This window comes from Chiloscyllium plagiosum, unplaced genomic scaffold (assembly GCF_037043375.1).
Source record: "Chiloscyllium plagiosum isolate Xiang-an unplaced genomic scaffold, Cpla_swu_hap1 HiC_scaffold_28, whole genome shotgun sequence".
Taxonomy (NCBI): domain Eukaryota; kingdom Metazoa; phylum Chordata; class Chondrichthyes; order Orectolobiformes; family Hemiscylliidae; genus Chiloscyllium; species Chiloscyllium plagiosum.
Genome location: NW_028270166.1, coordinates 38,247,200 through 38,261,066, shown reverse-complemented (window position 1 = coordinate 38,261,066; position 13,867 = coordinate 38,247,200).

Sequence of the window (13,867 nt, the reverse complement as noted above, 5' to 3'; positions counted from 1 at the left end):
ATGTCAGGCAAAGACAGGATAGATCGAGTGAATCCTTAGAAAAGTATAAAGGCAGTAGGAGTATACTTAAGATGGAAATCAGGAGGGTAAAAAGGGGACATGAAATAGCTTTGGCAAATAGAATTAAGGAGAATCCATTACAAATACATTAAAGACAAAAGGGTACAAGAGAGAGAATAGAGTCCCTCAAAGATCAGCAAGGCGAAAATGGGGACATACTAAACGAGTATTTTGCAGCAGTATTTACTGTGGAAAAGGGTATGGAAGATATAGAAAGTAGTGAAATAGATGGTGACATCTTGCAAAATGTCCATATTACAGAGGAGGAAGTGCTGGATATCTTGAAATGCATAAAGGTGGATAAATCCCCAGAACTCTGTGGGAAGCTAGGGAAGTGATTGCTGGGCCTCTTGCTGAGATATTTGTATCATCGATAGTCATAAGTGAGGTGCTGGAAGACTGCAGGTTAGCTAACGTGGTGCCACTGTTTAAGAAGGGCGGGAAGGACAAGCCAGGGAACTATAGACCGGTGAGCCTGACCTCGGTGATGGGCAAGTTGTTGGAGGGAATCCTGAGGGACAGGATGTACATTTATTTGGAAAGGCAAGAACTGATAGTCAATATGGCTTTGTGCGTGGGAAATCATGTCTCACAAACTTGATTGAGTTTTTTGAAGTAACAAAGAAGATTGATGAGGGCAGAGCAGTAGATGTGATCTATATGGACTTCAGTAAGGTGTTCGACAAGGTTCCCCATGGGAGACTGATTAGCAAGGTTAGATCTCATGGGATACAGGGAGAACTAGCCATTGGATTCAGAACTGGCTCAAAGGTAGAAGACAGAGGGTGGTGGTGGAGGGTTGTTTTTCAGACTGGAGGCCTGTGACCAATGGAGTGCCACAAGGATCGATGCTGGGTCCTCTACCTTTTGTCATTTACATAAATGATTTGGATGCAAGCATAAGAGGTACAGTTAGTAAGTTTGCAGATGACACCAAAATTGGAGGTATAGTGGACAGCAAAGAAGTTTACCTTAGATTACAACAGGATCTTGATCAGATGGGCCAATGGGCTGAGAGGTGGCAGATGGAGTTTAATTAAGATAAATGCGAGGTGCTGCATTTTGGGAGAGCAAATCTTAGCAAGATTTAACACTTAATGGTAGGGTCCTAGGGAGTGTTGCTGAACTAAAAGGCCTTGAAGTGCAAGTTCATAGCTCCTTGAAAGTGTAGTCATAGGTAGATGGAATAGTGAAGAAGGTGTTTGGTATGCTTTCTTTTATTGGTCAGAGTATTGAGTACAGGAGTTGGGAGGTCACGTTGCAGCTGTGCAGGACATTGGTTAGGCCACTGTTGGAATATTGCGTGCAATTCTGGTCTCCTTCCTATCAGAAAGATGTTATGAAACTTGAAAGGGTTCAGAAAAGATTTACAAGGATTTTGCCAGGGTTGGAGGATTTGAGCTATGGGGAGAGGCTGAACAGGCTGGGGCTGTTTTCTCTGGAATGTCAGAGGCTGAGGGGTGTCCTTATAGAGGTTTACAAAATTATGAGGGGCATGGATAGGATAAATAGACAAAGTCTTTTCCCTGGGATTGGAGAGTCCAGAACTAGAGGGCATAGATTTAGGGTGAGAGGGGAAAGATATAAAAGGGACCTCACGGGCAACTTTTTCATGCAGAGGGTGGTACGTGTATGGAATGAGCTGCCAGAGGAAGTGGTGGAGGTTGGCACAATTGCAACATTTAAGAGGCATTTGGATGGGTATATGAATAGGAAGGGTTTGGAGGGATATGGGCTGGGTGCTGGCAGCTGGGACTAGATTGGGTTGGGATATCTAGTCGGCATGGACGGGTTGGACTGAAGGGTCTGTTTCCATGCTTTACATCTCTGTGACTCTCTGACTCTAAGTGAAACATGTTCAAGTAACAGGCTTGACAGAGCAGAGAGAGAAGAATATGGATATATAATAACAGAACATTGAAGGCTTGGTCTCTCATTCTGTTTGTTTCCCTCAACCTATGAAGTCGATGCCTGGTGTAAATGGAAGTTGAGAAAACAGCCAGTCACTGACAACTCCAGAATTCTACAAATTTTGTGACAGCTGAGGATAAAGTGCATGGACTTGAGATTCACTCTCGCAACTCAAGGACTTTAGCAGCTTTAAGTTTCATCTGGTATTACCTTTCTGTTCATATCAGAAATCCTCCTTTCTTTGTTTTTAAACTTATTGCCTGCCTTTGTGTATGTGCGTTTGCTGTTATATTGCATTACTTTTTACTTGGGAGTAGTAAGTAATAGAATCACTCTTCTTTTCACTCAAGATGATTTGTTGTTTTGTTTTCTAGTGGTATATGTTTGAATTGCAGTGTGACAGCTGCATGCTAAAAAGAAAAATATTTCTTATGATCACCCAAGTGATGTTAAAAAAAGATTTAAAAAGTCCTTTTAAGTTTTATGTCAATAATTAATTTTTGACATAAAAACCGAGATGTAACATTGTGGTGAGCAGAGAACTTTAAGATGACTGTACTTTTTTTTAAATGCTGTTAATGTGAAGTTTTCACACTACATGCATTTCACATGTGTGATGATAGATCATGATGTGTTCAACAAAATTTGAGGTTCAGTGCTCTAGATTTTTAAAATGTCACAAACAGAAAATTATCAACAAAGCCAATGGAATGCTAGCCTTTACAGTTAGAGGACTAGAGTATATGGGTGCAGTGATTATGCTGTGCTGATTAGACCCCACTGTGGGGAGATTTGGGCACCACACTTTAGGAAGGAAATATTAGCCTTGGAGAGAGTACAGTGTAGATTTACAAGAATAAGACCTGGACGTCAGGGATTAAGTTATGAAGAGAGATTAGGCCTTTTTTTTTCTAGAATTTAGAGGTTAAAGGGTTAATGTGTCTTTTTTTTTAACCTTGCGTACATTTCACCTATCCTTTCCACGTGGAAACTCAGTTGCCAACTTTGTACATTACCTGCTCAGACTTAACACTGCACTTTAATGATGCCCACACTGTCAGGGAGGTGTCAGTAGCATTCACTGCGAACCTTCTGTCACCCCCATGCCCTCCTATGCTTATTGCTTATGCACCTTGTACCACCATCGATTGACGATACTAAGAAGCTTTGACTGATAGCAGCCTCCCCTTGACTTATAGAGCACTACGCTCCCCTGCCCCAGTCCCCACTACCTCCTCCACCACCAATATACTCTGAGACATGGCCATTTGGTTGAAGCATCACATACCATGCACACAGTATAGGTGTTAGGCTGGTGAAGCACTATGCCATATGGCAAGGCTTCCTTCCTCCCTTCCTCCTATCTGGACTGATCATACCTGATAGACATAACAAGCAGCCTGGCACAGTGTCTGTGCTAAACAGCAAGTCAGGACGGCAGTACAGTGAGCCTTTAGGCTCTGGTTGAAGTACAATCATGGTAAAAGGCACAGTAAGGCAAGGCTGGAATGCCTTGCCAGCAAGTACAGAGGGGCTAAGTGGGTGAATGCAAAGAGAACAGCTCTAAGATCCGGCCTGTGTGAACTCTACACAAAATGACCTGCTGCCTCTCAATGCCAGGAGCTGATGCATCCTGAAATGAAGCGTTAAAATGCAAAAGTGTGCGGTTGGATTGAGAAGGTGCCTGGAAAGTCCTGAGAGGCTGGCATTGTTGGGTGCCAGCAGCTGGAGGAGTTTGGTGCATGTGGCTGGTGCCTGAGAGTGTATTTCAATGTCTAATTTCCTCATGGTGGATGAGAGAATAGGAAGCTGTATATTAGTGAGGTGATAATGGGTCTATTCACAAGTAAAAGTTCCTGTTAACAGATATCTCACCACTTCCTTACAGGAATCTCATCTCGACAACCAGAATTCCCTTGGAAAATGTGACAAATTGATCCAACAGCAAAAAAAGACCTCACCCAACTACTCATAGAATTCTCTGACATTTCACATGGTCACCTATGTCATTAAGCTGGCTATGAGATCCTACCAGCAACTAAATTAACAGCTGAAGACACAACTACTTGAAACAGGTTCGCAATATACCGGTTCCTTCCCCTTTCAACACAAATTAGAAATACTGAAGAAGTTCCAATCAAAATGTCTTATCTCAGATTTAAACAATTGTTGGTCTAAAGGTCCTGTAATTTCCAATTGAGCCTTCCCAGTTAAACCATTTGGCAATGAGCATTCCTGCAATAATTACACAAGATAAGATAGTAGGATCACCTTATAAGTGCAACATCCCACTTTCATCCATCCAGCCCAGAAAATGTGCATTCGTTCTAAACATTGAGTAAACCCATTTCTGGCTTTAGTGATCTGGCATCTGACATATATACAGGATATCATGGACATACAATCCCCTCACTAAAGATATGCAATCCCTTTACACCTCCATCTCCCATCAAGATGGTCTCAGGACTCGCTCTCTGCTTTGTCCTGGAAAAAAAGCCTGAATTGACCCCACCCATCACCACACTCCTCCACCTGTCCAAGCACGTCCTCACCCTGAACTACCTCTCCTTTAACTCCTCCCACTTTGGTCAAAGGGCACCAACATGGGCCCTGGTTATGCCAGTCTCTTTGTGGGGTACATGAGACATTCCTTGTTCTAGTCCTACTCCAGCCGCCACCCACAACTCTCTGGTACATCAATGATATCATGGGTGCTGCTTCCTTCTTTCGCCTGGATTTGGAAACATTTATCAATTTTGCTTCCAATTTCCACTCTGCTCTCACATTGAGCTGGTCCATCTTTGACTTCTCCCTTCCCTTCCTCAACATCTCTGTTTGCATTTCTGGGGATAGACTGGCCACCAATACCCACTACAAACCAACTGACTCCCATGGGTACCTTGACTATACATCCTCACACCTGCTTCCTGTAAAAACTCTATACCATTTTCCCAGTTCCTCTGCCTCCAGCTCATCTATTCTGATGATGCTAACTTCAACAAGGGTACAGGTGAATTTCATGCAACTCACTACCCACTGCAATGTTTTCTGCCTCACTGAGGGCTATTGCTTCATGAAATGAGAGATAGGCAGGTGTTATGGGAGATGAAGATAGGTGGAAGGGCTGTTATTTTAGGTGCAATTGGGGAGGTTGCCTATGGGAGTGAGTCAGTAGTGCAGAGGGGACATGTAGAGTTAGTGATTTTGGGGAAGAGGGTGATGATGCAGGTAATTGTGGGAATGATAGAATATAAGCATTAGTGTAGGTTTGGATAAAGTAAGAATGATGCAGTGAGTGTGAGGTATTGGAGAGAAGATGGTAGTATTTATCCTGGCGGAGTTGAGAAAGGCATTGGCAAAAAAAATTTTAAAAGGGGTGGCATGGTGGCTCAGCGCCAGGGTCACAGGTTCGATTGCTGTCTTGGGCAACTGTCAATGTAGAGTTTGCACATTCCCCCTGTGTCTGTGTGGGTTTCCTCCAGGTGCTCCGGTTTCCTCCCACAGTCCAAAGATGTACAGGTCAGGTGAACTGGCCATGCTAAATTGCCCATAGTGTTAGGTGCATTAGTCTGGGTGAGTTACTCTTCAGCAGGTCAGTGTGGTCATGCTGGGCCAAAGTGCCTGTTTCATACTGTAGGGAATCTAATCTAAGAAGAAGGGGGCCTCCAAAATATCCACCCTCTCCTTCAACTGAGGATTCCCCAGCATGGTGGTGCCAAGTCCAACCCATCTCCTTCACTTCAGCCCTCACCTCTTCCCTTCCATTGCATAGCAGTGATAGGGTTCCCCTTGTCCTCACTTACCATCCCACCTGCATCCTCTCCCAGAGAATTGTTTGTCACCATTTTTGCCACCTCAAGTGGGATGCTCCCCTCCCATATCTGCTTTCCGCAGGGACCATTCCCTCTGACACACCCTGGTCCATTCTTCCTTCACTCCCAACAATCCCCCCCACAGCCCCACGGCACCTTCCCCTGCGACAGCAGAAGGTGTAACACCTGCCCGGTTACCTCCTCCCTCCTCAGTAACCAAGGGCCCAAACATATCTTCCTGGTGAAGCAGTGCTTTATCTGCACTTCACTCAGTCTACTGCATTTGCTGCTCACAATATCATCTCTTCACCCTCAAGGAGACAAAGGGCAGACTTTGTGTCCACTTTGCAGAACACCTACATTCTGCCCACAAAAATGACCCTGTGGTTCCAGTTGCCTGGCACTTAACACCGCACCCTGTTCCCAGCCAACATCTCTGTCACAGGTTTGCTGCAGGGTTCCAGTGAAGCTCAGCACAAACTGGAAGAACAACACCTCATTTTCCGCTTGGGGATGCTGCAGCCCTCTGGACTCAATGCTGATTTCAATAATTTTAGGGCTGGAGCAACTTCTCCCATGTCCTTACCCCAACCTCCACAAACAAGGCCTTGTCATCACATGGGCTGCTACCACAAATATCCCATTGTCAACTACTAACGGGCTGCATTAACAGCTATTGGACTGGGGTGTACAAAGTTAAGAATCACACAACACCAGGTTATAGTCCAACAGGTTTATTTGGAAGCACTAGCTTTCGGAGCGCTGCTCCTTCATTGGGTGATTTTTAACATTTTTTATTTAAATGCTGTTGATGTGAAGCTTTCACACTGCATGCATTTCACATGCATGATGATAGATCATGATGTGTTCAACAAAACTTGGGATTCAGGGCTCTAGATCTTTAAAATGTCATAAACAGAAAATAATCAAGAAAGTCAATGGAATAATAGGCTTTATTTTTAGAGGACTAGAGTATAAGGTGCAGCGAATATGCTGTGGTTATACAAAACCCTGATTAGACCCCACTGTGGGCAGATTTGGGCACCACACCTTAGGAAGGACATATTAACCTTGGAGAGAGTACAGTGGAGCTATTGATTCTCCTGGGCTGATCCTTACACATGCCTTTGTGTACCTGAGTGCTGTTGTCTGTCTGTCTCTCTCTCTCTCTCAGCTCCATCTCCATCTATCATTTACTTCGCCCCCATCCCATCTTCAACAAGTGTACCAATCATTTTCTAGCTACTATCAGTTCTGAACAGGGGTCACTGGACCTGAAATATTAACTCTGCTTTCCCTCCACAAATGCTGCCAGACATGCTGAGTTTCTCCAGTAATTTCTGTTATTTTTCTGATTTCCTGAGCATCTGCAGTCTTTTGATTTTTTTGTAAAGTATGACATCTGTTGGAATTCTGAAATAGAAATACAAAGTGTTCAAAAAATTCAGAATGTCAAGTAGAACTAGAAAGGGAGAAACAGAATTAATAGAATGAATTTTAATCTCATGGAGACAGAAGTGGGTATGAGAAACTTGAGACTTTTAAAGTTTTGAGAGCAAAAATGAATCTGCTCTCCCTTCCTAAAACCGGTACTATTTTTATGTGGCCTTTTTGTAGCTTAAGAAGACCTGGGGTCACAATTCTACATAATGGCTGAATTTGGAGCAGGAATTTCTTCCGCCCTCTATTTTCTGATACTGATGATAGTTCACAAAGAACATTATTGAAGAGCTCCCATGCGCTAGGGGAAGCATGTTGAGGAGTCAAGAGCATTCTGATTGCTAAATATTTTGACAACTTCAAATGTCAATCTTAGATGCTGTGTTGTAATGTTCAACATGCAATGATTCATCAGAAGGCTCTATTCAGAAAATATAAGTTGACCATAACATTTTTTAAAGTTGAGATACATTAAAGTACTTTACCCATTGAGAAAATGATCTTATAAATTTAAAATTGCAGAAAGCTCTGCTTGGGATCACTAGTACAATAATGTGCGGTGATTTAAATGTCCAAAGTCCAGTTAAATTGAGAAGCAAAAAGCCTTCAGCAAGTTTTAAAAAACAATAACATATTTCTATGATTAGCCTGGTGTAACCTCGAAAAGGAGAGATAATTCGTGTTTCCTATATCAATAAACTCAATGTTTTTGATTTCCTGGGGTTTTGTTTGACACCTGAGTCCATTATGAATACTTGTTTGAGTTTCAGAGTGTGTTTAATCATTTATCTTAACAGAGGGCAGTTTTTACATTCTGATTGACATCTTTAAGAGGTTGTTAAATAACCATGTCTAATGTGGTGAAGAACTAAGTATTTGATTTTCCAACCAATTTACACATTGAGAGCATTTTTAAACAACACTTTTGATGATGGTAAGTGATTTTTTAAAAGAACATCAATTTTAAGTACATCCTGAAATTTGTGCCCGTGGCCCAATGTTTCAACTCCCCCTCCCACTCTGCCGAGGACATGCAGGTCCTGGGCCTCCTCCGCCGCCACTCCCTCAGCACCCGAAGCCTGGAGGAAGAATGCCTCATCTTCCGCCTCGGAACATTCAACCCCACGGCATCAATGCGGACTTCACCAGTTTCCTCATTTCTGCTAATGTCTTCTAGCCAACTGGCCCTGGAACCCAAACGTCTCTCACAATAATTGTTGCTCACAAAGTTTCAACCGCCTCGCTGCCCTTGGCTCTTGGAGAATAGGGGCAGATAATAATGCCCCTAAGTAAACAGGTTCTTCTGTAGCTTCCAAAATAAGAACCTCTCTTCAAATCCATTTCTGCCAAATGTCTGACTCTGAGATGAATCACACAGTCAAAACACATCTGCATTACAACACAGCATCTATTGTGAGATTTGAAGTTGTCAAAACATTTCACAATTACATATCAGAATGTTCCTGAATCATCAGCAAAACACCCCCAGTGTTCACAAACTGACTAATCAGGCACACTTTTTTTTAAGGCTTCAAAAACATGCACTACCACAGACAAAGAGGGAGAGAAGGATCCCATAGTCTTTGTGAGGACAATTCTAAGTGCAGAAGAGATACGTGTGGGATCATGTCCTCTTGAACTGAGTAAAGGCCACCCGAGAATAGTACAGTTTTGGTGTCAAAACGCTCAAGGTTTCAGATCACCCAATCCACCAATATCAGGAGGTCAAAATACAGCCCGAAAATCTGGTGAGACTAGAGGTTGGAGATAGGCTTACATTTCAGAAGGTGCAGAATGGCCCAACGCATATATTCATTTCCCCACATGAAAACCCAATCCAAACTTTCAGGTTAATGACACTCCTTCAGAATTGAAGGTACATTAAGTTTTGAAGGAATGTAGGCAAGGAAGTGAGGGAACAAGTACAAATATCTGTGATAGAGAAGGTGAGAAGGCAGGACGGCACTGGAAAAGGGAATGAGTGCAAGGCAAGAAGGGTTCAATTTACAATATGACCTCACTGACTAGGCTATAAGAAGCAGACTGCAATATTTCCCTCGACAGTATTTCATGAAATTATGAGCTACGATTATACTGATTCTGAGAGGTGAGTGAAAAACAATTGCTCCCCAAACCTTAATAAGCCAGTTTAAAAATGTAATCTCAATAAACAGACAGATTAGTGTCTACACTCCTCCTGACTATCTCACATAACTCAAATTACAGCAAATGGGAAGAGTTACAAACACAATCTCCTCTTCCTTCCTAAAATATTCACAACCCCAAGAGCAGAAGAGGGCGGGAAGATTTTCCTAAACAACAGTGAGTAGATCACCAAAGATCCCAGAAGAAGCAAGAAGCAGGTTCTTGAAGCCATCCCACCCCCACACAGTCTGACATGCCAACAATGCGGTTATTTAGCTGGAGATCTAAGCAAAATTACCCAGTATATTCCATTTCACATGCCTCCTGCTGCTAAAGAGGGTTGTCAGCAGGATAGAATCCTAAAGCCCCTACAGGGTGGAAGCTGGACATTTGGCCCATCATGTCCACATCAAACCCTCTGAAGGACATCACACTGAGACCCACTGCCCTAACCTACATTTCCCATAGCTAACCCATGCATCCCTGAACACTACAGAGCAATTTAGCACGGCCAATTCACCTAAACCTGCACACCTTTGGACTGTGGGAGAAAACCCACACAGACACGGGGAGAATGTGAAAACTTCACACAGACCATTGTCCAAGGCTGGAATCGAACCCAGGTCCCTGGGGCTGTGAGGCAGCAGTGCTAACAATTGAGCTACCATGCTGCTCTGCTTTAGGGGCTCTCTCTTTCAAACAGAGATAACACCAGGATCCTGCCCTGCCAAAATAGCAACACACAAACCATGGAGACAGGGAGAAGTCATGGAGGGACACAGGGTCAGAGTCATGTTGATGAGTCCCAATCGAACTCTTCTCCAAGAATGGTATCAAACTGGAAGAATGTTGATTCTTTCAAGGTTTACAGAAGAGCTAGATTATATCTGATTAAGCAGATATAGGATTACACTGACAGGTATTAATATAATTTTGATTGCTGCATGAGCCACATTGGCTCCCAGGAGAGCATCAGCTTGTGAAACCTTTTAAGGTCAAACCCTGGGAAGGTTTACCCAGCGATACAGCAACCCTGTTGAGTTACAATTTCTACTTGTTCCACACAAAAGATCCAATATTAAAGACTTAGCCAGATCGCGGTGGAAGGTTCACCACCACATTTACAGTGACAACCAGGAATTAGTGCTGAATGGCAGTTTTGCCAGCAATGCTCATATCCTGAGAATTAACATATGTACATGAAAACAAAGCAACAACTCATTCAACAACTCAGGACTCACACGACACCAGGTTATAGTCCAATAAGTTTTCACATTGGAGAGAAGAAGGAAGAGAGATGACTTGCTGGAGGTGTACAAGGTAATGAGAGGCAGTGATAAAAGTCGATAACTGAGACTTTTCCCCAGGGCTGAAATAGCTGTCACAAGGGGTCATCATTTTAACGTGATTGGAGGAAGGCATAGGAGAGTTGTCAGTGGTGGGTTCTTTACGCAGACAGTGGTGGGTGCGTGGAATGCACTACCAGTGGTGGTAGTGGAGTCAGAGACATTAAGGACATTTAATTGACTGCTGGACAAGTACATGGACGGCAGTAAATTGAGGGTTGTGTAGTTTAGGTTGAGCTTAGCTTAAGATAAATGCTAGGCACAACATTGTGGCCTGAGGGATCTGTACTGTGCTGTACTGTTCTATGTTCTATATTCTAAATTTATTTGAAATCACAAGCTTTCAGAGCGCAGCTCCTTTGTTGGGTGCAATGAGCACACAGACACAGAGCTTATAGGCAGAGAGAACAAAGGCAGACATATCAAAAGATCATGCAATTGGTGTGAAGAGGGTGTCAGATAATAAGTCTCTGCAGGTGACCAAGAGTGTTAGATGATGAGTAAAGTGTCAACAGCTGAACAACCAGCGAAGGGATGACCTGTACAGACTAATCTCGATTATCCAAACGAATTGGGTGGGGTGTATTTTGTTTGGATAACTGAGAGCTCGGATAATCGATTATTTCGATAGCGGATAGCGTTTTTACAGGACCTTGAGATCTTGATCGGATAACCCAAAATTCAGATAATTGAGGTTGTTCTATAATCTGATTAAATGAGTCAGAGAGATAATTACAAAAAATTAAAAGTAAGGTGGTGCTGGAGACAAACTAAATGATTAGAATAATATGATAGGTATAAGAGTCACATGCCAACGGCCTAACCAAAGTAATGAGTAGTTCAAAACTGTACAAACTAATTAAGGTAGAGAGATCATAACACTTTATCAATGTCATGGCGTCAAAACAGGACAGTAAGGAAGATTTTACAGATACTGAGCCATACGGTGGGACCACAGATAGTGCGACATGAACCCAAGATCATGGTTGAGGCTGTCTTCATGGGGACAGAACTTGGATATCAGTCTCTGCTGGGTGATTCTGCATTGGTGCATATCATGAAGGCAGTCTTGGAGGCCGTTTACCTAACGATTGGAGGCTGAATGCCCATCCCTGCTGAAGTGTTCCCTGACTGGGAGGGAACATTCCTGTCTGATGATTTTTGTGCGGTGTCCATTCATCAGCTGTTGTAGCAACTGTATGGTCACGCCAATATGCCATGCCTTGGGGCATCCTTGCCTGCAACATGTGAAGTAGACAGCATTGGCCAAGTCACATGAGTATCTGCCATGTATGTGGTGGGTGGTGTTCCCATGTGTGATAATAGCATCCATGTTGATAATCTGATATGTCTTGATGAGGTTGCCATGGCAGGGTTGTGTGGTGTTGTGAACAATGTTGTCCTGAATGTTAGGTAGTTTTGTGTGAATGATGGTCTGTTTAAGATTTGATGGTTGTTTGAAGGTGAGAAGTGGAGGCTTAAGGATGGGCTTGGTGGGATGCTCATCATCATCAATGATATGTTGAAGGCTGCAAAAAACATGGTATAGCTTCTCCATTCAGGGGAAGTGCAGGATGATAAAAGGTACTCCGTCGGTCATATCCTGTGCGTGTTTTTTTGAGGAGGACGTTGCGGTTTTTGTTGTGGCATGTCAGAATTGGCAATTGATGAGTTGAGCATCATATTCTATTCCTATGAGGTTGTCAGAAGAGGATGTTGGAATTTTGTTGCTGAGATGCAGACTGGGGTTGCAATGGCATTGTGGGGGCGAAAGGAGGAAACAAGAATGAGGTGTTTGTAAGGAAATGTTATGCTTGGTACTGGGTTAGAATGAACGCTAAGTGACAGAATATATTGGAATTCATAGAATATAGAACATAGAACATTACAGCGCAGTACAGGCCCTTCGGCCCTTGATGTTGCGCCGTCCTGTCATATTAATGTGAAGCCCATCCCACCTACGCTATTCCACGTATGTCCATATGCCTGTCCAATGATGACTTAAATGCACTTAAACTTTGCGAATCTACTACCGTTGCAGGCAAAGCATTCCATACCCTTACTACTCTCTGAGTAAAGAAACTACCTCTGACATCTGTCTTATATCTATCTCCCCTCACTTTAAAGTTGTGTCCCCTCGTGTTTGCCGTTCCCATACTTGGAAAAAGGCTCTCCCTGTCCACCCTGTCTAACCCTCTGATTATCTTGTATGTCTCTATTAAGTCACCTCTCAACCTTCTTCTCTCTAACGAGAACAGTCTCAAGGCCATCAGCCTTTCCTCATAAGACATTCCTTCCATACCAGGCAACATCCTAGTAAATCTCCTCTGCACGTTTTCCAAAGCTTCTACATCCTTCTTATAATGCGGTGACCAGAACTGTACACAATACTCCAAGTGTGGCCGTACCAGAGCTTTGTACAGCTGCAGCATATCCTCCTGGTTCCAGAACTCAATCCCTCTATTAATAAAGGCCAAAACACTGTATGCCTTCTTAACAACCCTGTCAATCTGGGTGGCAACTTTCAGGGATCTGTGTACATTGACACCGTGATCTCTCTGCGTTTACCCGAAACGTCGATTTACCTGCTCCTCAGATGCTGCCTGAACCGCTGTGCTTTTCCAGCACCACTCTAATCTAAATTCATAGCAGTAAATTCCATTTTCCAACCAACTACTGAAGTCAGACATGATCCTGTCTAGTTAGCAGTGAGAGACACATTCATATGCATTAACTTCTTATTTTTACTTCACCTCACCTCCTTGAAATGCAGTTCCCCAATCTCCCACCTGCTGGCTAGAAGCTATGCACCAACAATTCCCAACGTGAAAGTCAGAGCGGATACCTGTGAACTATAACCTTCTCTGGATATTCATCTTGGCCACTAGTTGCCAACATCTCAGGGCAGCAACTACCTGCACCCGTTATCCATGGATCTAATGTTCAACAGGGACCAACCTCTCCACATGATCACAGTACATTCCTCATCCACTAACAGGATAGCCCTACCCTACAGTGCTACACTCTGGAGAATACCAGTACTGTATATTGGCATGCTGCTGCAAGAACTCTTGATGTCCACTCATCCCATGGAACTGACAAGGGTATATCGCATGGCTGCCTACTTCAATGCCCACAGCTGCCTTGCCTTTT